Below are 25,565 nucleotides of genomic sequence, written 5' to 3' on the forward strand. Positions count from 1 at the left end.
GTGCCCTAGCTGCTGTGCTACAGGCACCAAGCCTCAAGAATCTTTTTAAATCCTGTAGAAAATTCACTCACTTTCCCTCACATAATTGTCTTATTCTTGACAACAAGAAAATATTCTTAATAATGATAAAAGTGCATTGCAGTTTACATCTTCTCCATACAGAGAGAAAAATCTCAATATGAGATTCTTTTTTTTTTTTTTTTTGAGACAAAGTCTCAGTTTGTCACCCTCAAGAGAGTGCAGTCATAGCTCACAGCAACCCCAGACTCTTGGGCTTAAGCTATTCTCTTGCCTCAGCTTCCAAATAGCTGGAACTATAGGTGCCTGCCACAATGTCCAGCTATTTTTTTGTTGTAGTTGCCATTGTTGTTTATCAGGCCTGGTCTGGGCTCAAACCCTCCAGCCTTGGCATATGGGGCTAATGCCCTACTCATTGTGCTACTGGCGCCACACCATGATGTGTACTTTAAAAGCAAAAGAATCCAATTTAGCTAAGGAAAAGTCACCCTAGTGGATTGAAGAGGAACATTCACTGTTCATGCATCTCTAATACTAGTTTCTGAAGTGCACAAGTGTCTTCAATTACTGTTGCCTTTAAAGTTATTCCATTTTTAGCTGAGGCTACTGCCCGCATTAGCCAATCAGTGCCTTGCTGCCTTTTTAAAGTAACATTCTGGTGGAGTAGTATCATTGCACTTTCTCTCTTTGGATTCAAATTGATTAGAAGAACTGATCTTCTAAGAAGATACATGTGTAAAAGTTGGACAAAGGGCATTTTGTTCTAAATTTCTAGTGGGTAAAATTTTTGTATCCCCCCAAAAAAAAACTTTTAGAAAAATAAAACGTTCACAGAATACATTTTTGCCCCTCTCAAAATTAAAAAGTAACAATAAGTTTATTGAGTACTATGGAAAAGCAGTGAATATAGTCTTCCAACTAAAATTGCAAACTCAACTGAGTCAAAGAATGTGAAGTTTAAATTCAACACTGAATTCTAGGCATTAAAATTAACCAGACAGTCAGCAATCATGGCAGCAGAGAGCCCTCTTGCTGTTCTTTCGTCCCAGTTAGCACTATTTACCTGGACTTCAACTGTCTTGTTGCAGGCATGGGTTGAGAATGCTGCTAGCAGTTAGACGTGTTTGGGTAAACAAGGAAGATTTATGAGTCAGGCCTTGGAAATGTATTGTATTTACAATACAAATGCAAAAGACAAATTTTGTATTAATGTTGTATTGTTTGTATGAGGGACTGGGTCCCTTCTTGGGAAAGATCTATCTTTTTTTTTTTTTTTTAAGGCAGAGTGTCACTGTGTCACCCTCAGTAGAGCACTGTGGTATAACAGCTCACAGCAACTTCAAACTCTTGGGCTTAAGTGATTCTCTTGCCTCAGCCTCCCAAGTAGCTGGGACTACAGGTGTCTGCCACAATGCCCGGCTATTTTTTTTGTTGTAGTTGTCATTGTTGTTTAGCAGTCCTGGCCCAGGCTTGAACCCGCCAGCCCTGGTGCATGTGGTTGACGCCCTAACCACAGAGCTATGGGCACTGAGCCAGGAAAGATCTGATCTTAAGGGAGGAGACAGACTTGCATATTATGTTTGGCTCAGTAAATTGCCTCCACCATTGGAGAGCAAGGTAAATTATAATGCATGGCATTGATCACTTGTATTTTCCCAAGCCTGGGAGACCTGGAGACCTAGACAGGTTGGGGGAACTAGTAGAGTAAACTGAATCAGCTATTTTCTCACATCTCCCTGAAGTCAATGGATGCTGAAAGTATTTTGCATTACACCAAAAGTGAGGCATGCTCCCTGGCTTGGTCCCTGGTTATTTGACCACCTCAGACCCCAGCATATTATTCCTACCACTGACTCCAGATGCATCAGAGCTGGGAGTTGCATCTTTCTCAGCTATACCCATCACCCACAGCCTCAGCAGCAGCCAGAGGCAGTACCAGCCAAGCGAGGCAGTGCTAGACCCTGGAACAGAGGATGATATTGGCTCAGGCATTCCTTGACAGGAACTTCCATCAAGAGCACAAACCAGGAATCAGCTCCAAGAACACCAAAGAGCTCAGAGCAGGAGGGAAGGTGAGCGGGAGGTGACTTTTGCTAGCTGAAAGGATTTATTTGTGAGTACTCATAACATAACTTCAGGGGCTCCTAGAAATAGTTGGTGGAGGGAAGTAGTAACCCTAACCCTAACCTCTAAGGAAATAAAAAGAGTTCCAGAAGTTTCACAGGTGGAGGGATAAAGCCTAGGAAATACTATTAAATAGTATTTTAGAAAGATGTGGCTTGTGAATTATAAAAAAAAAAAAAAAAAATTCTAAACCTTAGAAAGGCAGCAGATTAGCCCTTTGAAGAAAACAAAAGGGAACTACATCTTGTGTATTTAACCTTTGTTTTACCACCACCATACACTGAAAAGATAACTTATGGTTTTTAACCTAACACATTAGAATTAGGGATTATCAGGTCTTACTGGAACCATATTTAAAACTCCCAGTTACCATATTCTCCACTGACCAAGAAGGCCTCAACATTCCCCTGAGCTTGATTAAATGTTAGACAGGTTTCTTTCTGACTGTAGACACCTGACCTCACTTTTCTTCAAATACTTTAGAAAAATTATTACTGTAAATTCTTTCTCTGCTCCTTGGGGATGAATGTTTTCTTCTAATCTCTTGCTGGTTTTATAACCCAGGATATCTTTCTTGAGGACCTGGGAGACATTCCTTGGAAACCTAATCATTAAGAAAGATGGTGCTCTTATCCCCCTGGCTCTGTAAGAGAAGCCTAAGTTCTTCTTCTTTTTTTTATTAGATCATATTTGTGCACATTAATTCTATCATGGGATACAGTGTGTTGTTTCCATATACAATTTGAAATACTTTCATCCAATTGGCCAACATAACCATCATGTCATTCTCATAATTGTTGTGTTGAGACATTTATATTCGACATTTAGAAAGATTCACATGTACCCTTATACGAAAAATCATAGGGGTGATCCCCGCAATCACCCTTTCTTTACCCATCTTCCCCCCTCCCTTCCCCTCCCTTACCCCTTTCCCGATATTCTTGGACTCCATTTGGATTATAGCTTTCCTATATAGTTAACAATTAGTTTCATAATAGGGTTGAGTACATTGGATACTTTTTCTTCCATTCTTGAGATACTTTGCTAAGAAGAATATTTTCCAGCTCCATCCATGTAAACATGAAGGAGATAAAGTCTCCATCTTTTTCTTTAGGGCTGCATAATATTCCATGGTGTACATATACCACAATTTATTGATCCATTCATGGGTTGATGGGCACTTGGGCTTCTTCCATGACCTAGCGATTATGAATTGGGCTGCAATGAACATTCTGGTACAGATATCTGTATTGTAGCGTGCTTCTATCAACATCCATTAGCAAACAGGGATGTCCTAATCATGCTGACCAGTGCCCACTCTAGTATGCTTCCCCCTCAGTCCAATGCTTAAAAATACTCTTCCATCTTTTGTTTCAGCAGAGCTCAGTTCAATCTCTCTCCTCTATTGCAATAGTCTTGAGTAAAGTCTTCCTGGCTTGTTTAATTCTGTCCAGTACAATTTTTCTTTGTGGGTGGAAAGACTATAGTGCAGACAGATATTCCAAAGGGAAGGGCCCCAATCATCAGCCGCAGGTGCCCCCTCCTCCACTGGCTGCTCAGCACCTACTATCGCCAGGGGGATCAGAATGTTCACCAGAATAGACAGAAAACTAGTTTAGGGACATAGGAGTAAAATTCAACATTTGACCAGAGACAGGTTATCAGCAGAGATAGAAGAGAATTAAAAATTACCCTCGAGCTGAGATAATCTAGCCTGAAGGCTGTACCTGGAACAGTTCTTCTCCCATCCCCCAAGGCAACTTTGTTACCTACATAGTTCTGTCCTTGAAAAGTGTTCTAGGGCTTAGTGCCCCCACCCTGATGACCTTTTTCATAATCAAAAGACTACCCTCATGATTGAGCCATGAGACTATTAACTCTTCTTCATTCTGTAAACACAAGCCCTAAAATCTTAAATAAAAACCTCCTGAGAGTTTGAATCAAGGTGGCACCTATCTGCCTTGCTATAGGCTGATCCAATGTCCTCTCTCTGGGTCTGAGCAGACTTTTTTACAAAAACTCTGCATGGATGATTTTTCGGCTCTTTTTCTACCTCTGATTCTGACCTGGGATGGTCTGGAAAGTCCCCTCTTAGGTAATTCTTTCTTTTTTTGTTTTTTAGACAGAGGCTCACTACATTGCCCTCAGTAGAGTGCTGTGGCATCAGCTCACAGTAAACTCAGACTCTTGGGCTTAAGCAATTCTCTTGCCTCAGCCTCCCAAGTAGCTGGGACTATAGGCACCCACCACAACACTCTGCTATTTTCTTGTTGCAGTTGTCATTGTTGTTTAACTAGCCCAGGCTCGGCTCAAACCTGCCAGCCTCAGTGCATGTGTTTGGCACCATAACCACTGTGCCATAGGCACCGAGACACCTCTTAGGGAATTCTCAGGCTACCATGTTGCAGTTCCTTCCTGCATGACAACAGTTACCCATAGACGAGGCCCTTTTCCTTGTTCCTTAGACTAATCCTAGCTAGACTGAGGAGGATTTTTTTTTTTATTTCTTATAGCATAACTGTGTACATTAATGCAATCATGGGGTACAGTGTGCTGTTTTCATATACATTTTGAAAACAAAATGGTCAACATAACCTTCATATACTGGTCAATATAACCTTCATAGACTGAGGAGGATTTTCACCAGAGTTTAGATTCACTTGCTGTTTTTCTGACCCTGATATAAAGGAACTTCCACCTGGCTCCTAAGCTCTGTCCAGTCCTCACCGCTTTTGACATGTCCTTTATTACAACTTGACTTGGCCTTGATCTGTGTTTCTCAATTTTCTTCATGGGAAGCAACCTGGCTCTGGCTCTTATCTCATGTCCTAAGGTCTTGATCATTACAAATCTATATTGTTCTCCTTCAAACAGTGTAAACCTCCAAACTCATTATTTCAGCTTGGAGTTTGTGGTGTCAGTTGCTTGTCTGGACTGAAACTGGGCATCATAATGAGAAGCCTGGAACAGCACTTAGCTTTTCAGATCACACAGCCTTTGGGCATTTGAAGCTGGGTCATTTCTCCCTCACCTCCTCCTGTCTTGACTCAAGGAATGAGCCTCATTTCACAACCTACTCCTGTCCACATGGCTTATCTTATTGTGATCTAATTAATTCTTCCATCAACTTCTGAAATCTTTTGAAAAGGAGCATTTAGTGGACTCTAGGTAGTGTGGATATGTGTCTTGGTTCATTTGTGTTGAGTAAAGGAATACTTGAGGTTGGGTAATTTTAAGTAAGAGAGGTTTATTTGGCTCATGGCTCTGTAGACTGACTGTACAAGGAGCATTGGCTTCTGCTTCTGATGAGGGTCTCACCTGACTCCATTCATAGTGGAAGGTGAAAGAGGAGCCCGTATCACCTGGTGAAAAGGAAGGAACAGAGGAGCAGAGAGGTGCCAGACTGTTCTCAGTAACCAGCTCTTGGGGAGAACTCTCATGAGAACTAGTAGAGTAAAAATTCACCTATTACCATGAGGACAGCATCAAACATCATTCATGAGGAATCCACTCCATGACCCCAATACCTCCCTTTAGGCCCCATCTCCAACACTGAGGATCAAATTTCAAGATGAGATTTGAAGGGGACAAATATCTAAACTATACCATCATTAATTCTTATAATCCTCTTAACATCCTATGAAGTAGATACTTTGATATACTCATTTTATAGATGAGAAAACTGTGGCCCAGGAAAGTTATATAACTTGCCCAAAGACACAGGAATAAAGCTCAACAATGTCGTTGAATTTTCATATATACCTGCCTTTAAATCTTGTGCTCTTTCTTCTGTACGTGTTGAGTTCCTTCTGGTTACAAATCACATTAACAAAACACCTTTGCAGAGCTTTAAGGGACAAATGTAAAATTAAATTTGGCAACTTGATGATGTAATTTTTAGCTGGAGTTCGATATAATGATGAAATATTACAGTGAGCCACACCCAAATACTTTGGGAACTATGATAAACTGGTGTCAGTGAATCTTTTAGTAAGTATTTTAGAAATTTGTAATTGTGCTTTTTTTTACATATATACTTTTTTCTTCATTAGAGATATTTTCCTTAAGCATCTGCTTCTCTCAACCCATAATGTGTGTCCTCCCACACAATTTGCTCATATTTCATTATGCCTTCCTATTAAATGCTCTTGTTTCCTACTGAGCTATTTTCTAGAATATGTCTGTCATATCAATCATATTTAACATCCTAAGATGAGACCTGACATAGCCATATCATGGTTTGTTTTCTGTTTGTTTGTTTTTTGTTTTTGATTTATATAAATCTGAGTGTGGGATAGTTAGGGAAGGTAAGTCTGGGGTTTACTGAGAGCCTTTTAGTTTCCAAGCATAATAGGGTGCTATTCCTTCTCCAAGGCAAGCCAGTCAAAGTTCAGAAGTCTAGCTATTGGGTAGTATGGTCTTGGGCAGTGCACTCCCTTTGTCTCTACACCAAAAAGATTGTGTTAGTCCATATTCTGTTGCTATGAAGAATGCTGAGGTTGGTTATACAGAGAAGAGAGCTCTTTGGCTGTTAAGAGATGCAAGGTACCAGCAGTCTGCTTCTGGTGAGGGCCTCAGGAAGATCCCAATTGTGGTGAAAGGTAAAGAGGGAGCAGATGTGTCACATGGCAAGCGAAGAAGGCAGAAAGAGAGGAGGGATTGTCAGGTGCTTTAAAACCACCAGCTCTTGCATGAACTAATTGATTGAGCACTCATTACCCTGGGTAGGGCACCAAGCCATTCCTGAGGAATCTACCCCCATGACCTCAACATCCCTCCCTGACAACATTGTGGATCAAATGTCAGCGTGAGAATTGGAGGAGACAAACAACCAAATAATATGATGATACCCAAGGTCATAGGAGGGGGAACATCCATGGTTTACTAGGAATCCTTTGTCCACTGACCTGTTTGACATAGGAATAACACACATTAGATCACCTCTAGTTTCTTTGCTTTTGTAACAAATTACCTCAAACTCAGTGGCTTAAAACAACACAGATTTATTATTTTTCAGTTCTGGAGTTCAAAAGTCCAAAATCAATTTTACTAAGCTGCAATCCAGATGTCAGCAGGCTCGTGTGGTCTCTGGAACCTCCAGGGAAGAATCCATTTTCTTGCCTTTCGACCTTCAAGATGCCACCTGCATTATTTAGTTTTCATCTTGAAAAGCCAGAAATGTAGTCTATTTTCTACTCTTCGGCCTCTGTTTCTGTCCCTACATCTTCTTTCTCCTTTTTGCTAATCCTCTTGCACCCTCATGGTTACATAGGGCCCATCTGAATAATCCAGGGTAATGTGCCTTTCCCCAAGATCCTTAATCATATCTAGCACATCATTTTCTTATTTTTATTATATAAGGTAATATTAATATTTTCTAGGTTTGAAAATGGGCATCACTGGAGAATTATTTTCAGTCTACTGCTAATGGTGTCTTTTCTAATGCTGATACCAAAACTAGGAGGAAGAAAAAATCTAGTCTGTCTTCTACTTCTTCCCCTCTCCCCTCCTCAGCTCCTCCCTCTCCATCTTTCTTTAAACTTTGGAATACTTGATTCCAGTAGAAAGGGTAGGTTAGAGGATGTTGGAAAGATTAAATGGAGTGTGATAAACTGTAAGCTCTGGGTCCTAGTTGTAACTCTTCCTCTGATGTCAAGTAATCAGAAAAGTTACTGTCTGTTTTGTCTATCACAGATCTGAAATATAAGTGTGACTGGTACCTTTTTGTTGTTATTAAAATGTATATCAATCCCAGTCTTCTTTCCTGGAAAAAACACAGTCTAAAATGAGGGTGATGCAAAAGTCATGCCTGATATTTTCTAAAATTTAAGAACTTTAATTATTTTGAAGTATCTTGCTTTGTATCACATAAGGAACCCTAAAAACAGACCTCCTGTAGTAACTGACATTCTATTATGTTAATTAAAAACAAAACAGTTACTACGTGGGCTTCTTTTCTAGGTTGCTTTTTGTCAAATTCCGGTGGAATTGTGAGTATGTGGAAAACTGAACACATTCCTCCCTAAATTTTCACAAATCTTAGGACAATGAGTAGTTAACAAAAACTGGTAACCGTAACCTCATGTATTTAGAAGACTACTTGTTCCCCTTCTTTTCTAGAAGCAAATATACCATAAGGTCAATGCACTTCTCATGAGTGTGGATCATCTGGAACTTTAAAATCTGAGGGGGAAAAAAGCCTGTTCCCATTGGTCCTGATAAGCAGAAGGAAAATAGGATATTCTAAAGGACTTTACCTTACATGTATTTTAAAATTCCTCATGTCAAAAGAAACCTCTTCTGTCTTTAATATAAACAAGGGACAAAATTAAATGCAAAAGAGTCTGCTTATGCAAGATTGAGATTCTCAGAGGAACATCAATTTTCCACACATTCTGAATATTAAGGTATCACATCTAAGAGAATAGCTGGTACTGAAAAGCACAGTATTTGACGTATAATGGATACAAATGAAAGGAATGGCAATGAGTCTCACTTTTTTAGTATGTGTGACCACAGTGGAGTCAACTCTTAGTTATTCAGGGGCTAATCTGCGAGAGTGAGTGTGATTCTGAATTTTTTTTGTTTTTTGTTTTGTTCCAACCTCTTCTACAAAAGTATTTTCAAGCTCAGGGAGAAGAAATAAAATGAAAATAGGAAACTTGGTTTCCCATTTGTCGCTTGATGAGGGGTTTGGGAGATATGGAGGCAGGCCCAGGGTGAAATTGTCATCAGTCACTAGGTATTACCCATATATTACCATTATCTTGTCTCTTGAGTAGCTCATCATGATAATGAGGATCTTACAAGAGGTCTGACAATCAATTTCACAAACTCATCCTAGAAAAAGTGTTACTACTTTATTGCTGAATATCACTATGGTCACCTTTGAAGCTGTGCACCAAGGTCAACACCTGGTCTACTCTTCAAAGCAATTTTGGAACTGCTTTTCTGGACTGACCATAGAGCTATCATAGAACAAGTTCTGATAATTAAGTTCACAAACTTACCACTATGTACTTACATTGGCAGCACTGTACAAACAACTCAGTAAAGTTTCATAACCTTGGTATATCTGTGTCTCATAGCTGTTTTTATGTCGATGTGTGCTGGTGTCCTGCTGAGTGGTGTTCATTACTTGCTGGTGTCTTGCTGAGTGGTGTTCATTACTGTTGCATGTTTTTATGTGCCATTCAATAATGGCCCTGATGGTCATTCCAGAAAGAGTTTCAAAATTGCTTTGAAAGATGGCCTAGGTGCTGGTGTGAGTGCATAGCTTCCCAAAGGGAATACTTTGGAGTGACCATAGTGATATTCAGCAGTAAGGTATGTAGCACTTTTTCTAGGATGAGTTTGTGAACTTAATTGCCAGACCCCATATGCTTTCACTCTTAAATGGCCTCTCTTTGTCCCAGGGCCACAAACAACCAGTAAAGATGATTTACTCTAAAACCATGTGAATTTTCAAAAAATTATGTCTTTGTGTTTTTATTCTGAAGAAAGGTTATACACATAGGAGGTAGGATAGAAACAAACTCAGTGTGCAATTTATCAGTGGTGGAAAGAGGTAAGTGTCATCTAAAATAATCCATACATTCTGACTTTACCACCCTTTCCAGATTTTGAGAAATGTACTGAGGATTTGCAGTAAAGATACTGTGGAATAACAACAGCAACACTCTTTATTTATACAGCTCCTCTCTTTCAGAGAGTTCAGAGTGCTTTATAAACAGTATCTCATTAATCTTTACAACTTCCCTATATGGGAAAGGGTTTTAGCTATCATTACTCACATCTTTATCAACAAAGAAACAGTTGCCTGTGGAGTGGCTAAGCTACTTGTCCAAGGTCACTGAGGGAGTGAGTGGCAAAGCCAAGAATAAAACTCAAGGCTTTGACCTTGCAGTTTAGTATTCTCTCCAGGAGGCCACATGGAAAGAAGAGCAGCTTCTAACATGCATATTCATAAATCTCCTAAGAAAAATCTATCGTTTCTCAATTTTTTTCATGAGCCAAACTTTTATGCTAATTGGTGATGGTTTGATATAAAACCTGATGGTAGGTACTGATGGGAAAATGCCGAAATGCTACTGAGATAGTGCATGGACTTCATGCAGTCTCTAAGCCTCATTAACCACCTGGATTACCAGCAATTGCACATAATTTATTGGCCAACCAGGTAGAAAAAAGCCAAGGAACAGGTAGGAACCACACAGAATGTGAAGCCCCTGCTTCAAATGACTGAACTGTCAGTATCCCCAGAAGTAGGTGAGCAATGGCCATTAGGAATAATTGCCACTAGTTGGTTCAATAAACTTTTCTTTTTAATATAGTATATACATATTTTTTATTTCAGGTTAATTTGAGGGTACAAACAACTAGGTTACGATATTTGTGTTTGTAAGGTAGAGTCCCTATTGTAGTTGCATTCTGCACAACTTTTCTTTGTGAATTATTATTTCTTATATTCTAGGCATGTGCTAGGGGCTGCATACCTGTCCTCAGGTAACTTGTAGTCTAATAAGAAAACATGGAAATGGGTGCACATGTGCAGAAGAAGATCCATGGCTTGCCCTGCATAGGGTCATTAGGGAAGTCTGGACCAAACTCCAACTCCTGAAACTCTCGTCCCATGGCATTAGGGTCAATCATGGTGCCTCCTTTCTTGGACTACTCTTCCTCTTGCCTTTGTAAGGAGCATCTGTTCCAATCTTTAGCTATTTGTTTAACTGCCCCTGCTTGGAGAGGTCCCCCAAATCTTTCTCACTGGAGTTCTCCTTGTTGTCAAACAGGGAACTGTCTTCCTTTATAGCTTTCATCTCAGTTGTGTAATACCACTGTGCTTTACAAACTTGAATTACAAACTTTGAACTTATACAACTTGAACTTATGAATGGAGGTTAGTAATTCCTAAGTTATGAACATCCAATTGATGTATGACTTGCACTTATGAATGGGCTATTATAGGTAAGAGGTAAGTGTACCTCTTCCAACCTACATCAAATTCAACTTAGGAACAAACTTACAGAACCTATCTCGTTTGTAACCCAGGGACTGCCTGTAACCAGTTTACAATGTTTCCCTCTCCAAACTAAGTTCTCACAGAAAGCAGAATAGTGATTATCATGTAGAGCGCATTCAGGGAAGAGATGATGATGGAATAGATGTGGCTTCTGTACAGTTTATAACAATAATGATATCTAGGCTGGACACAGTGGCTCATGTTTATAATCCTAGCGCTTGGGGAAGCCAAGGCAGGTGGATTGCTTGAGCTCAGGGCTTGGAGACCAGCCTATGCAAGTGTGAAACCTCGTCTCTAAATATAGCTGAGCGTTGTGGCAGGAGTAGTAGTCCCAGCCACTTGGGAGGCTGAGGCAAGAAAATCTTTTGAGCCCGGGAATTTGAGGTTGCTGTGAGCTATGACAACGCTATGGCACTCTACCAGTGGTGAGAAAGTGAGACTGTGTCTCAGAAAAAAAAAAAAATGATACCTACCTCGAAACATTGTTAGGAGGATTAAATGCACAAATATAGATAAAACTCTTTGGCACCATGCCGGGCACGTGTGTTCAATAAATGGTGACCTAAAAAATGGCATGAAATGTCTATGGACTTAACGTTTTGGAAGTTATTGATTATTTTATCAAACGTAATTTTTTTGTGGTACGATGGAAGTAAAGGAAGGGAAATTAATGTGTGTAAACCACTTTCCAAGAGGCTCAATTGTGAAAAGAAAAGAGATGTCTAGAGCTAGAAGGGCATGGAGGATTGCCATGTGTTATGATCTGTTTATGAAAGAGTAAAAAATACAAATAACAAGAGACAGATTTGGTGACATGTGAGATCACTGGCGTGTGAGAAGATGGTACAGAGTTTACACTGAGATTTCCTTCAGTGTTTACAACAATCTTTCTACACAAAGATTTCTTTCAAGGTTTACAACAATCGTGAAAGTAAATACCTCTATTTTCATCAGTTTGCATGTGAGGCAAACCAAGAGGAATTAAATCCTTTGCTGAAGGTCACACACTTAACCCATGGGATGAACAGACTTACCTACTCCCTCCATGTTCCAGCTTGAAATACACCTAAGTTGCTTCTCCTATGGATAAGTGGGTGGAGGCAGGTTCTAACTTGAAAGTATTGAATCCTGACAATCTCTCATTTCTTTGAGAGGAAAGAGGTCCTTTTTTCATAGTGGGTAGGGAGTTATACAGGTAATATAGTGAGAAGAACTGGAGAAGAATGGCGTAGGTTTCCCATAAAGACCTCAGGATCTGCAAGCAGTGTTCAGCCCCAGAAGCTGTGTATTTGTTGTACGTATCACTGATCCCAGAAGTACAAGCATTGGAAAGAATAATGGTTAGCTTGACCCATTGTTAGATAGTTGCTGCTAAAAACTAAAGGGGGGGTGGCGTAGGACTGGTGGTGATGGAATGGTAAGCAGGTAAATAAATTGGTTACCCATGACATCTAGATTGGATGGATAATTAACATGAAGCCAGGAAGAGACATATTGTTTAAGGGGGGGGAAAGGGGACGAGAGAAAAGAAAGAATTTAAAAACAATAGATCAGAGAGGGAATAGGGTATCTGGAAAAGTTTAGGAATATACAAAAATTGAGTGATAACAAGACTCAGACTCCTGAAATTAAACAAGGATAGCGTTCTCAAGGCAGTATAAGGTGGAGTTACGCAGAGAAAGTGGGTTTAAAAGAGGCCTGCGTGAGGCGGGTGCGTAGGCCCTGTGTACGTAAAGCCTGGTTTCCCCATAGAGAGGACAGTCTCCGACTCAGTTGTGCCTGAATGCCAGTAGGAAGCCCAGAGGGAGCCTGCCTGCCTCCCCTTGGTTGGTAGTTTGATAATGTTAAATAGCAATAAAGAAGCCCTTTGTCTTTATCTGTGACGCTAGTTGGCATTCTCTTAAAGCAATCCACAATTTCTGCCAAAATATGTTCAGGAAATATGAGCTGCTGTGGCTTGTGACCCCTTTAGATAACCACAAACTGGATCATGAAATACAGTTCAGCTGAGTAATAAAACATAATCAGATTGGCAGACGGCATCAGGCTGGCCAGCACCCATACAGATCTTCTTTTAACCCAGTTTAACAAGTTGCTCTCCAGAAGTTATTTATTCCACCTGTCAACATTCCTATTGTGGAAATGACAGCCATCAAATCTCTTTTAGATTCTAATCCTATTCTCTTCTCTTTGGCCTCAGGTAGCGGGTAGCCTCATGGAAGTAATATCCTTACAGTCAGCTAAGTGGTTTGTTTCACATTGATCATTTGCTTGAAGGAAGGGCCATCGTCTTACAAAAAAATAAATGTAATATCCCGATCATTAGCTATGTAGTAAACGCAAAATAAATAACTGCAACCAAAATTACTTTGAAATCTTATAAGGCCTGGATTAGTGTAGGTAGCTGTCCAGCTGGCAGTAATCTACTGTCCTATTCCAAACTGCATAATAGACTGTCATTCTTACCTCCAGCCTCCAGTCACTGACAAATGGAGTTCCACAGTTCCTTCTCCTCCTCATTCTGAAAAATTTAATGCTCATAATGCTGGGGAGGTCAGTGATTAAGAGGAGATGGTCTTCAATTTGAATCCTCGTAATATGTAATAGCAACAAAAGAATAGGAAATTATTAAAGGGATTCATAGATAATAATAATACTAAATCATGAGAAATAAATACTTAGGGCCATCCATAGGAAGATCACCATCTAAGGTCTAAACCAATGTCTTTTGCAATTTGGTTTGTCTTTTTTTATATATATATAAAATAGCCAGAATTTGTTGGTTGTTTCCTTTGTACCATTTATTGTTCTTAGTAGAGTATTTTTTGGTTTGTTTGTTTTTTGCAGGTTTTGGCTAGGGCTGGGTTTGAACCCATTACCTCTGGTATATGGGGCCAGTGCTCTACTCCTCTGAGCCACAGGTGCTGCTCCTTAGTGAGGGTATTTTTGTGTGTGTGTTTAACACACATGTGACACGTACTATCATTGTCTTCATTGTACAAAGAAGGAAACTGAAGCTTCTGAGATTCAAGTACCTTGTGCATAGCTCACAAGTAGAGGTTCCAGAATTTGGATGGAGATATTATAGTTGTTGACTCTCTAGGGCCCGAACTCCACCTATACATACCCGCCTCTTTTAGAACAGAACCGAGAACAGCAAGGGAAGGATGCTGCTCAGGAGTCTTTAAGCTCTGAAACAGAGAATATGGGATTGTGAAGCCACTGAAATTGAAAATAACAAAAGGATTAGAGAGCTGTGCTTCTGGAAGGTTCTATGTTAACACAAAAGACCACCATTTCTGCTCTAACAGAAGGAAAACGCTGGATAAACTAAAAATTTATTTTTCTTTAAAGGCATAAAGATCTGTGCATGTTCAGAAGTCTGAATTAGTAGAATTCTATAGTGAGACAAGCATTCAGTTGGTGAACAGGGGCCAGCAATAGCTTCTATTACTGGGACATTTGTAAAATCTCAGGGCGTGAGCAGAGGGAGAAATGTGTCTGTGGTGGACAGAAGAATACTATGTTGAGACAAGGAGAAGCCAGTTGGATTGGTGAGAGCCCCCAAGACCTGGATGGCAGATGGGTCCATGGAGGAGCTTTAGACTCAGAGCTGGTTTTCTCTAATGATCATTTCTCTTCCCGTTTTCAAGACATTTGAAATCAGAGGCAAAGTGAATCAACTCAGCCCTGACACAGGTCAGCTTCTTATTAGATCAAAGAGAGATTCCATCTCCTTAGATGCCAGACAGAAAAAGTCAAGCCAAATTTGAGGGTCTAATAATAAGTATTTTAGTCTCCACTGTTCTTTTCTATAATGCTTAGCAAATAATAAAAATTATGAGACATAAAGAAGTGAAAATGACTTGTTAGTAAAAAGTATCAGTAAAAAAAAAAGAGTAAACCCACAGATGACCAAAGATGAAAAGGACATTAGCATAAGAGTATTAATAGACTCTTCTTATTAACTAACCTATTAATGGACTCAAAAATGTCTAAAGAATATTTGGGAAAACTGTGTGAAGGGTTGAATTATTCCAATAAAGATATGAAAGCTCTTTTTTGAAGTCAAGAGAAAACTGTAGGGATGAAAAACATGAATATAAGACAAATTAATTCATTGGGTGGAGTAACAAGAGATTGGACCCAATCAAGTTTGTGAAGAGTTCAGAAAAATTACCTGAAGCACAGAAAAGCAATAAATAAAAGGAAGCAAAAAACTATTGGAGAAGTCAGAGACCTTTGTGACAACGTCGAATGGTCTTAAAGACATGTAATTTCAGTCCCAGAAAGAGAAGAAAAATAAGATGGCACAGAAACAATGAAGAAGAGATAGTGGCAAAGAATTTTCCAAAATTGATGAAATACATTAACCAGGAAAGCCAAGAAAGCAAAAAATTCCAAGCAGGATAAGCATGAAAACACACTTAAGCCTATCATAGTCAAACAGCCAAAAACCACAGGAGATGAGAACCTGTTAGACAGTTGGAGAAAAGACACATTAAATCAGAGCACTCTACTGAGAGCAACAAAGTGAGACTCTGTCTCTAAAAATAATAATAATAAATCAGAGCACAAGATCTCAAGAGAATAAGATTAAGAGCTTATTTCTCATTGGAAACAATAGAAAACGGAGGAGAATAGACTAAAGCTTTCAGAAAAAAAAGAAAAAGCTATTACCTTAGAATTGTATGTATTGAAAAAACACCCATCACAAATGAAGACTAAAAAATTTTAAAGCCAACAATAATAACAAGAACGCTTAGAGAATTCATCCTCTCAAGAACTACACTGCGCAAAATGTAGAAAGAACTTGAGGCAGAAATGATCTCACCTAAAATGGAAGTGAAAATTCGGATATCAAGAAAGAAAAGAAAAGCAACAGGAAGAAAGATATGTGGGTGAATATGAAAGATCTCAACTCCCCCCCAACTTTTCAGAATCAATTGGCAAATATAAAACCAATATAACTGTGGGTTTTAAGTATAGGCAGAAATAAAATACTTGTTAATTTGGTGGGAGATAAATAGAAATACATAGTTATTATATTGTTAACTTGTATGATTTAAGGTTGATTATAAGATAAAGATGAACATTGTAATCCCTAGAGTAACCACTTAAAAATACAAAGGTAAACACTCTAAAAAGGAGATAAAATGGAAAACTATTTTTAAAAATACCTCTATTGTTTGGTTTTCAGCAGTTTGAAATTTGTGTGGTTTTATTTTTATTTGTTAAGCCTTCTTGAGGTTCCCTGAGCTTTTTGAATTTATGGGTTAATATCTTTCATCATTTCTACATTTTTCAAAACAATCATCTCTTCTAATACTGCATCTTTGATACTCTTTATCTGTTCTGCTGATGTTTCACTTACATATGCTTTTAAATCTCTTCTTTTGTATATTATTTTCATATATTTTTTGTATATTTTTCTCTTTGTGTTTTAGGTATTTTCACGTAACCTATCTTTAGGACCAGTCATCCTGTCTTCTGCTGTGTTAAGTAAAACTTAGTCTTATTCTGGTTTATTCCTTTTCTTCATGTCTAGTTCTTCTTGGATTTTGATTGAGATTTGTGGGTCCTTTTCCTCTTAGCCCTAAGAAATTACACAAGAATCAGGTCTCTTCTTGGGAGATTTTTGAATTTAGCTCTTTAGCTCCTTACCCTACCCAGCTTCAAAACCTGGCATATGTCTTAAGGAGAAATTCTCCATACATTTATGTCAAATTTCCCATCTCTAGCAAGACTTATTTCTTATGCAACACAGATTTTACTCCACCATCTATAAATTTCTTGGCTGCTTCTCAGTGTATTGCACAATCTCAGAATTTAGCTAACATGGTGCAAACCATGTGTCTGGAAATTATCCAATTTCTAATCCATCACACATGTCCAAAACTCTACTGGTTTCTTTTTCACCCACTAAGGTGCTTTTACCTAGGCCAAGTGGATTCTTACCTGCGCGTAGAGCAAATATGCACCCACAGGGAAATGAATGGCTATTGGCTGAGTCTGCTTTATGTTTTTGGAACAGAACAGAACTCAGTAATTTATAAAGCAGAGAAATTTATCATTTCACAATTCTGGAGGTTGGGAAGTCCAAGACTGGGCAAGAGTTTTGTGCTACTTCAGTTTATGGTAGAAAATGGAAGGAGGAAGTGCGTATGTGCAGAAAAACTAAAACACAAGAAGGAATAACACACTCTCATGGTAACTAATCCAGTCCCACCAGAGTAAGGACTCACTCCCACAAGAAGGCATTAGTCTATCATGAAGCATCTGACTCAAACACATCCTAGGAGTTTCTACTTTCCAACACTGCTTCATTGGGAATCAAATTCAACATAAGTTTTGGTGAAAAAAAAAAAAAAAACCATATCCCAGACTATAGCAGCTAGCAGTTATTAGCTTCCAAAAGAAAGATTCTCTGTAGAATTTTAGTTGATCCAATTATTTTGACTCCTGTGTTATCCTTACAAGTAATTACTTATAAACTGTATACATTTTTCCTAGTTGTTGCTTTGTTTGTCCTGCTGAAATATACTATACCCAGTTGAGAAGAAGAAATATGAATGATATTGGTTTTAACTGGTAAGTTTAAGTCCACTATTTATCTGTACCATAACATCTCTTTGTACCATGAGTCTTTGAGACAGTGTGAAGATTCTTTCAGTTGCTTAGGGCATCTATTCTATTTATGGAAGGATCTTGAAAATATTCACTAATGTGAATTTTGGTATGTTAGGCCTCCTAAAAACAATCTTAATCAAAACTGTATTTTTTTTAACCTGAAAATCCATTTATTCTTATTCTGGTGGTCCACTTGATTGTCATGGAATTACAAATCAAAGACAATAGTGTTAGCTAAATTAGTGTAAACATCCACTCATCTCTCCCCACTCATAATAAAAATGTGATTATTTTGTTTCCCAAGACACTAGTATGAAAGTCAATGGCTCTGCATCCCTTTGGAAAAGGCTAGGTAAAATTTTCATAGTATCCTCTCATACTATATATCACGGTCTTTCAGGAGCCATGAAAGGGAGAACTTCCCACTGGTCAAGGGGCTCCAAATTTGTGAACTGAAGCAACTCTGGGAATAAGATAAAGGGTCATGACTAGCTAAGTGGTTGAGTCAGGGCTCTTGATAACTTGGAGAAATTTTTGTGTTGTGTACCAAGTAACTCCATAACAAGTTACTTGTTAATTTAATTTCCATGGATTTAGTGATTATGTACTTATTACATAGCATATTGGACAAATTCTCATGGCTATGACTAGACATGTTCTTTGCCTATTGAGCTACCCATACTAATTTTCTTCTTTTTTGGAGTTTGCCTTTAGGTTGAGCTGCTCCAAAAATCTCATACCCTGATCTCTTCTACCAGAATTCATGGCCTAGAGAGACCTGTGTGTAGAGTAATTTTTTAAAAGTCTAGAACTTTTATCACCAATATATTCCACAGAGGTATTTTGAGGAAAATGGGAGAAAATAGAGTACTCAAGAAAAAAGTTACACTTGGATTTCTGGGATAAACCCTATTTAATCATGTTGGATTATTCTTTAATATACAATATAGGTGGATTTCAGCTTCTTGTGTTATTTAGGATTTTAATAGTCACATTCATAAATGTGACTAGTATAGTCTCTTTTCTGTGTTTAGTTGGGTTATAAATAATTCCGTCTTATTCCTTACATTCTGTTCCTTAAAACTACAAGTTTAATTCAAAAAATATCATCTATTACACTAACTGGGAATATTGTGTTAGAGAACATTCTTTGACATATTTTAAAACTTATTCCAGTTTTCTGTTTCTTGAATAAAAATTTGGTCATCTTGTATTTTCTCCTAGAAAACCAGTTTATCAATATTTTCAAAAATATCAACCACTCTTACGAATATTATTCTCTTATGGTTTTAAATTTCTCTGTATTTGTTCTATCAGTCTGTTTGCATTTGCCCTTTTAGATTTGCTATGGATATAACTCCAAATTTTAAAAGATGTATAGAGTCCACATTCATTTATCAAAATAGTTGCTTTTCTCTTGTTCTGTTGTTACATTTACTTATGTTCTCATATTATGGTAGACATTGTCTTCTGTCACAGATCTTGAATTGCTCCTTTAATTCATTTATATTTAATAATAGAAACATTTAAATACATAAATTTTCTTGAATGTTACTCAGAATAATTCCATAACTTTTAAAATAAATTCTATTATAAATAATAGAACGTTTGCAGAATTAGTATAAAAATTCACTAATTTATTTCCAACCACTACCAAAGTTTGGTTATTTTCTTTCCCTCCATATTATCATTCAAGCTTAGGTCTCCTTATTTTTTAGGTTAGGCTAAGAGAAGTTTTCATATGTCCTGTGTAAGTCCATTGCAATTTCGAACATTTATAAATCTGCCTTCTGTGAGTAGAGCTTTAAGCTATTTTCATTTTTTTACTATTTAATGTAGTACGTAATGAATGAACTTATTCATCAGCCATTCTGTATTTCTGCAAGCCTATCTTTGGAATAGAATCCAAGAAGTGGGTATACCCATATGCATGGGTAAACGTGTGCGTGTTGTCCAGAGGTTGACGAATTCTCCACCATAGGAGATTATACCAATTTGCATTTCTATTCTCAGCACCAATGTGTGAGAGTATCTGTTCCCTACAGCTTTGACTAAAGAGTACATTGTTAAGTTTCCAGATTTTTGTCCATCTGATTGAGTAAAAGATATTTCTCACTCCACTTTTCATCCAGATCATCATAAAAGTTTAATGGTGTATTATGAAATGCACAGAACTTAAGTATATCAGTGTATGAACTTGTATAACCCCTCTTCAAAGGGGTTCATACACTTATTCTTTTAAGACAAAAAAAATCTCATCCCCTCAGAAAGTTTTTGCATGCCCCCTTTTTACATCTCCCACCTCTAAGCAACTACCTTTCCTCTTTTGATCATCTTTGATTATGTTTGCTTCTTCTAGAATTTCATAAAAGCGAAATCATACCATGCGGATTATTTTGCTTCTTTGAATCTGTATGATGTTTTTAAGATGCATCAGTGCAGTTGCATGTATGAATTGGTTATTCATTATTACTGCCAGATAGTATTTCATTGCATGAATGCTAAAATCTTTTTAGTTTTTTTTTTTTCTTTTGTTGGACATTTGGATTGCTTTCAGTTTACTTATTCTGGTGAGTGAGGAGTGATATCTCATTTGGGCTGTAATTTGCGTTTTCCTAATGCCTATTCATTTTAAGTGCTTCTTCAGCATAATGGCTATTTGTATATACCTTCCTTTGCAAACTATCTTATACCATTTTTTTTTCCTCATTAAAAAAATTGCTTGCTCTTTTACTATTGAGTTACAGAATGTGAGTTTTTATCCTGGATACAACACCTTTGGAGGACATATTGAGAATAACATCGTTCATTCTGTTGCTCTAAAGTGTTTTCTTAATTGTATCTTTCAATGAGCTGAAGATTTTTGTTGATAATTTTATTAATTCTCCAAATTTATGGGTTTTTTTCAGTTTGTGCTTTTTGTATTTAATCTACAAAAATGTTTGCCTGTAGATAGATCTCAAAATTTCTCCCAAACTTAGGAATAAAGTGGTCAGTCTTTCTGATGTTAGTTATAGGTTTTCATAGAAGCACTTTACCAAATTTAAAATATTTCCTTCCATTCCTAATTGGCTAAGAGTTCTGCTTTTGATGATAAATGTTTTAAAATATCTTTATTAAGTCATTGCTTACATATGTCAAAATTTACCCTTTTTATCTGTCTGGTTTAATGAGTTCTGCCAAATATGTACAACAAATGCTATAAATAAGATATAGACATAATGGTTGCAGTGCTCCAAAAACTTCTCTCAAGTTCACTGCTAGTCAATCCCCTAAACCTTAACAACCAGGAACCAGTAATGTATTTCCTTTCTATACATTTGCCTTTCCAATTGTCTTACAAATGGAATCATACAGTAGAGAGCTCCTTGAGTTTAGTTTTTCACTCAGCATAATGTATTTGAAATTCACCCACGTGGTGGAATGTATTAGCCATTAATTCCTGTTTTATTATTGAGTAGTTCTCCACTGCACAGATGTATTATCATTTGTTTACTCATTTGTGCTGTTTTATATTTTGATAATTATGAATGAAGCTCTGTAGCTATTCATGAAAAGGATTTTATATGGAGATATGTTGTCATCTTTCATGAGTATATAACTAGGGGTAAAATTGGAGGATCACATTGTAAATGCACATTTAACATAAGAAAATGTCAAACTACATAGTTCTTGACTTACGATTGTTTTTAAAAAAATTTTGGTTTCCGATTGTTAATTACTAAACTATCCAAATATAATATTTTTTTGTGTTTTGATGTTGTATCCCACTATCTTGCTGTATACATTGACTCTGGGAGTGTTTTCTTAGATTCTTCAGAATTTTCTATACTGACAATCATATTGCTTGAGATTAGGGAGAGTTTTATTTGTTATTAGGGAGACTTTATAGAATGAGTCTGTAGTGATTTCCTCTTTCATTTCAGATGTTGGTAATTTTTTATCTGTCTCTCACTTTATCAGTCTTGCTAGAGGTTTATCAATTGTCTTCATCTTTTCAAACAATCAGCTTTTGATTAAATTGTTTTTTGTTTTCCTGATTTCAATTTCATTGCTATCTATTCTTTTATTATTTTCTTCTTCCTGCTTTCTTTGGATTCACTTTGCTCTTCTTTTCTATAATTGCTGAAAATTGAAGCTAAGATGATTAAGATCTTTGTTCTTTCCTAGTGCTATCAATATCCCCCTAAGAGCTGCTTTAGCTGCATCTCACGTGGTTTGATTTGTTGTATTTTCATTTTGATTTGGTGAAGACTTTTTTTTAGTCCAGGCTGTTAACAAATTCACTGCATTCAGGTTGGATCAGTAATCCCATCCTGTACCACTGTTCAACTACTAGTATCTTGTTCCATTCACAGCTTTGTATTAGTGACTGCCTGGTAGGGTTTGAGTAGTTAGATTTTACACATTTGTAGCCCAGCTCTCACCATGATCTTTGGGGGGACCCTAGACAGTTTTCTGCCCTGTTCTTCATACTTGCACTTCTATATTCCATCTCTTGCCATGTCTAGCCACTTAAACCACCCTGAACTTGAATCTCTTCCTCCTCAGTATAGCAGGAGAGCCATTTTGTGCTCAGACATGAGATCATTGTACCAGAATCTGGAAATCATTACCAGAGAGTTGGGTTTATCCTGCACACAGATCATAGTGAAGATTATTGCCTTGCATTTTCTGTTGTTCAATGCATAAAAATCCTTGTCACATATATTTTGTGTGATTTTATGGTTGTTTATAGGAGCAGGCAAAAGTCAATACTGCTTTATATATCATAATAAGAGCCAGAGTCTCTTCCTCATGAATTTTGATTTGTCATATATTTATTTTATTTATTTTCTAAATAGATAAAAATTTTAGTTTTGATTTCTTATTTCTTCTTTAACATAAAAATTACATTTTTTATTTGCAAGTATGTTGGTATGTTTTACATCATGCCCAAGTAAAATATAAAGACAAATATTCCTGGCCTTGCAGAGGACTGATTTTAATCTTTAGGATTTTTGCTTTTAGTTTTTAAATTTAGTATTAGAATGTATTTGGAAGCCATCTCAGATCAGAAATGGAAGGCTAAGTGAATACTTTGGGAATCTCAAATCATGCCTCAACCAGAAAAAATCCCTTTTATTTTTTCTGCATGAAACTTCAACTAAAGAAAGTTAGCAAATTATTATATAAAATGTGCTCAGATTTTTTCTAATGTTTCATGAAATGAACATATAATCTTAAATTGGATTGTAGAAAATATACAAATACACACACAAACTTTTATATACACATATACATGTAAATTTTATGAGGTAAAATAAAATTTTGTTGTATTCACATTCTCTATACACTTATCTATTCTACTTACTCTGTTGAATGAACAGTCCCAACACACAGTATTCTATGATACCAAATATGTTTATTTTTTCACATATTTTATATTTTTTATGCTTTCTAATATTTTGAATAGAAAACCTCTTAATTACATACCTTTATTATGAATTTAAATCTTAAGTAGAAATGGCTTTTATTTAATAGTTCTTTTTTTTTTTTTTTGAAACCAAATCTCACTTTGTCACCTTTGATAGAGATGGTATCATACCTCACAGCAACCTCAAACTCTGGAGCTCAAGTGATCCTCTTGCCTCAGTTTTTCATTTTTAGTAGAGATGGGGTCTCACTCTTGCTCAGGCTGGTCTCGAAATCCTGAGCTCAAGCGATCCACCCACCTTCACCTCTCAGAGTGCTAGGATTCCAGGTGTGAACCACCACACCCAGCCAATTTAATACTTCTTGTCCTAAATTTTATACCTGGAATTTGTAGTCCTGTTTTTACTTTGCATTTTTTGTTTGACTTTACCTGATGTATCTGTATTATTTGACTCTTCTCTGTTTTTTTAGGCGAGCATTATATTGGATTTTGTTCTTACAAATATGTTTCATTCACCAGGGAAAAACCAACCTATTTGATTTGATTGTTCAATTGATTTGTTTGTTTAGATTAATTATTATAACTTTTCTTTTTGAACTTCAAAGTTGTTTCTTTTATTTTCTATATAAACCATGCTTGCTTAAAAAATATTAACTTTATTTTCACTGCAAGCTTTTTCTTAGACATGTTTTTTCTCTAAATATTAAATTTAGAGATAAATAATGACTTCTGATAAACTTTATTTTCCCCTAATTTCAGCTCTCCCTATTTATATAATCTTTTGTTATTTTCCACTTACTATTATCATAAAATTACTATTTTACAGTTGTTTGCACAATTTTTTTGATTAATTTCTTTTTATTGTGATAAGAATACTTAACATAAGATATACCCTCTTGACAAGTTTTTAAGTGTACATATAGTATTGCCAACTCTTACAGGCTCAATCTGGTATAGCAGACATCTAGAAAATACTCATCTTGAATATACTGAATATGTTTTTATCCCATGAAAGGCAATTCCCATTCTCTCCTCTCCCCATCCCCTGACAACCAATATTCTACTTTCTGTTTCTATGAGTTTGATGATTTTAGATAACTTATATACTATGTAAGTAATTTCATGCAACATTTGTCCTTATGTGACTGGGTTATTTCAATTAGCATAGTATCCTCAAAGTTTATCTATGTTGCCACATATGGCAGGATTTCTTTCCTTTTTAAGCCCAAGTGAATAATATTTTATTTTGTGTATACCACATATTTTTTATCCATTCATTGGTTGATGGACATTTAGGTTATTTTCACACCTTAGCAATGAACAGTGGTGCAATGAACATGGCTATGCTAATATCTCTCTAAGATACTGAATTCAATCTTTCCTATAAATACCCAGAAGTGGGATTGCCTGAATCACCTGGTAACTCTATTTTTAATTATTTTGTGAACCTCCATACTATATTCCATAGCAGCTGTATCATTGTACATTTCCAACAACAGTGTGTAAAAGTTCCCATTTCTCCCCATCCTCACCAATATTTGTCTTTTGTTTTTTTGACATTAGCCACTATAATAGGCGAGATGATGGCTCATTGTGATTTTGATTTGCATTTCTTTCATAATTAGTAATGTTGAGCATCTTTTCATACACCAGTTGGCAATTTGTATATCTTTTCTGGAGAAATGTTGATTCAAGTCCTTTGCACATTTTTTTTATATCAGGTTATTTGTTTTTCTTTTTGCTATTGAGTTGTAGGAGTTCCTTCTATACTTACCTTACATATTACCCCCTTATTAAATATATAGTTATAAATATTTACATTTAATCTGCAGTCTGCCTATCATCTTTGTTGATTGGTTCCTTTACGGTGCAAAAGCTTTTTCATTTTATGTAGTCTCTCTTGTGTATGTTGGCGTTTGTTGTCTGTGATTTTTGGTATCATATCTGAGAAACCATTGCCAAGACCAGTCATGAAGCTTTTTCCCTGTGTTTTCTTCTAGAAGTTTTACAGTTTCAGGGTTTCTGCTTGTTTTTAATCTATTTTGAACTTAATTTTGTGTATAATATAAGATGAAGGTCCCATATCATTCTTTTCAGGTAGATATCCAGTTTTTCTGTCATTTATTGAAGAGACAATTTTTTCACTATTGTGAAATACAAGATCTTGTTTTACTACCTGTCTGCTTTAGTTTCTTTCATCAATGTTTTATAAGATTCAAAATGGAAATCTTTTACCTCTTTTGTTAAGTTTATTCTTAAGTATTTTATCCTTTTTGATTATTTTCAAAATGAAATTATTTTCTTAATTTTCTTATCACATAGTTTATTGTTAATGGATAGAAACACAACTGATTT

Source organism: Otolemur garnettii, unplaced genomic scaffold, assembly GCF_000181295.1.
Source record: "Otolemur garnettii isolate 467f Iridium unplaced genomic scaffold, OtoGar3 scaffold00019, whole genome shotgun sequence".
NCBI lineage: Eukaryota > Metazoa > Chordata > Mammalia > Primates > Galagidae > Otolemur > Otolemur garnettii.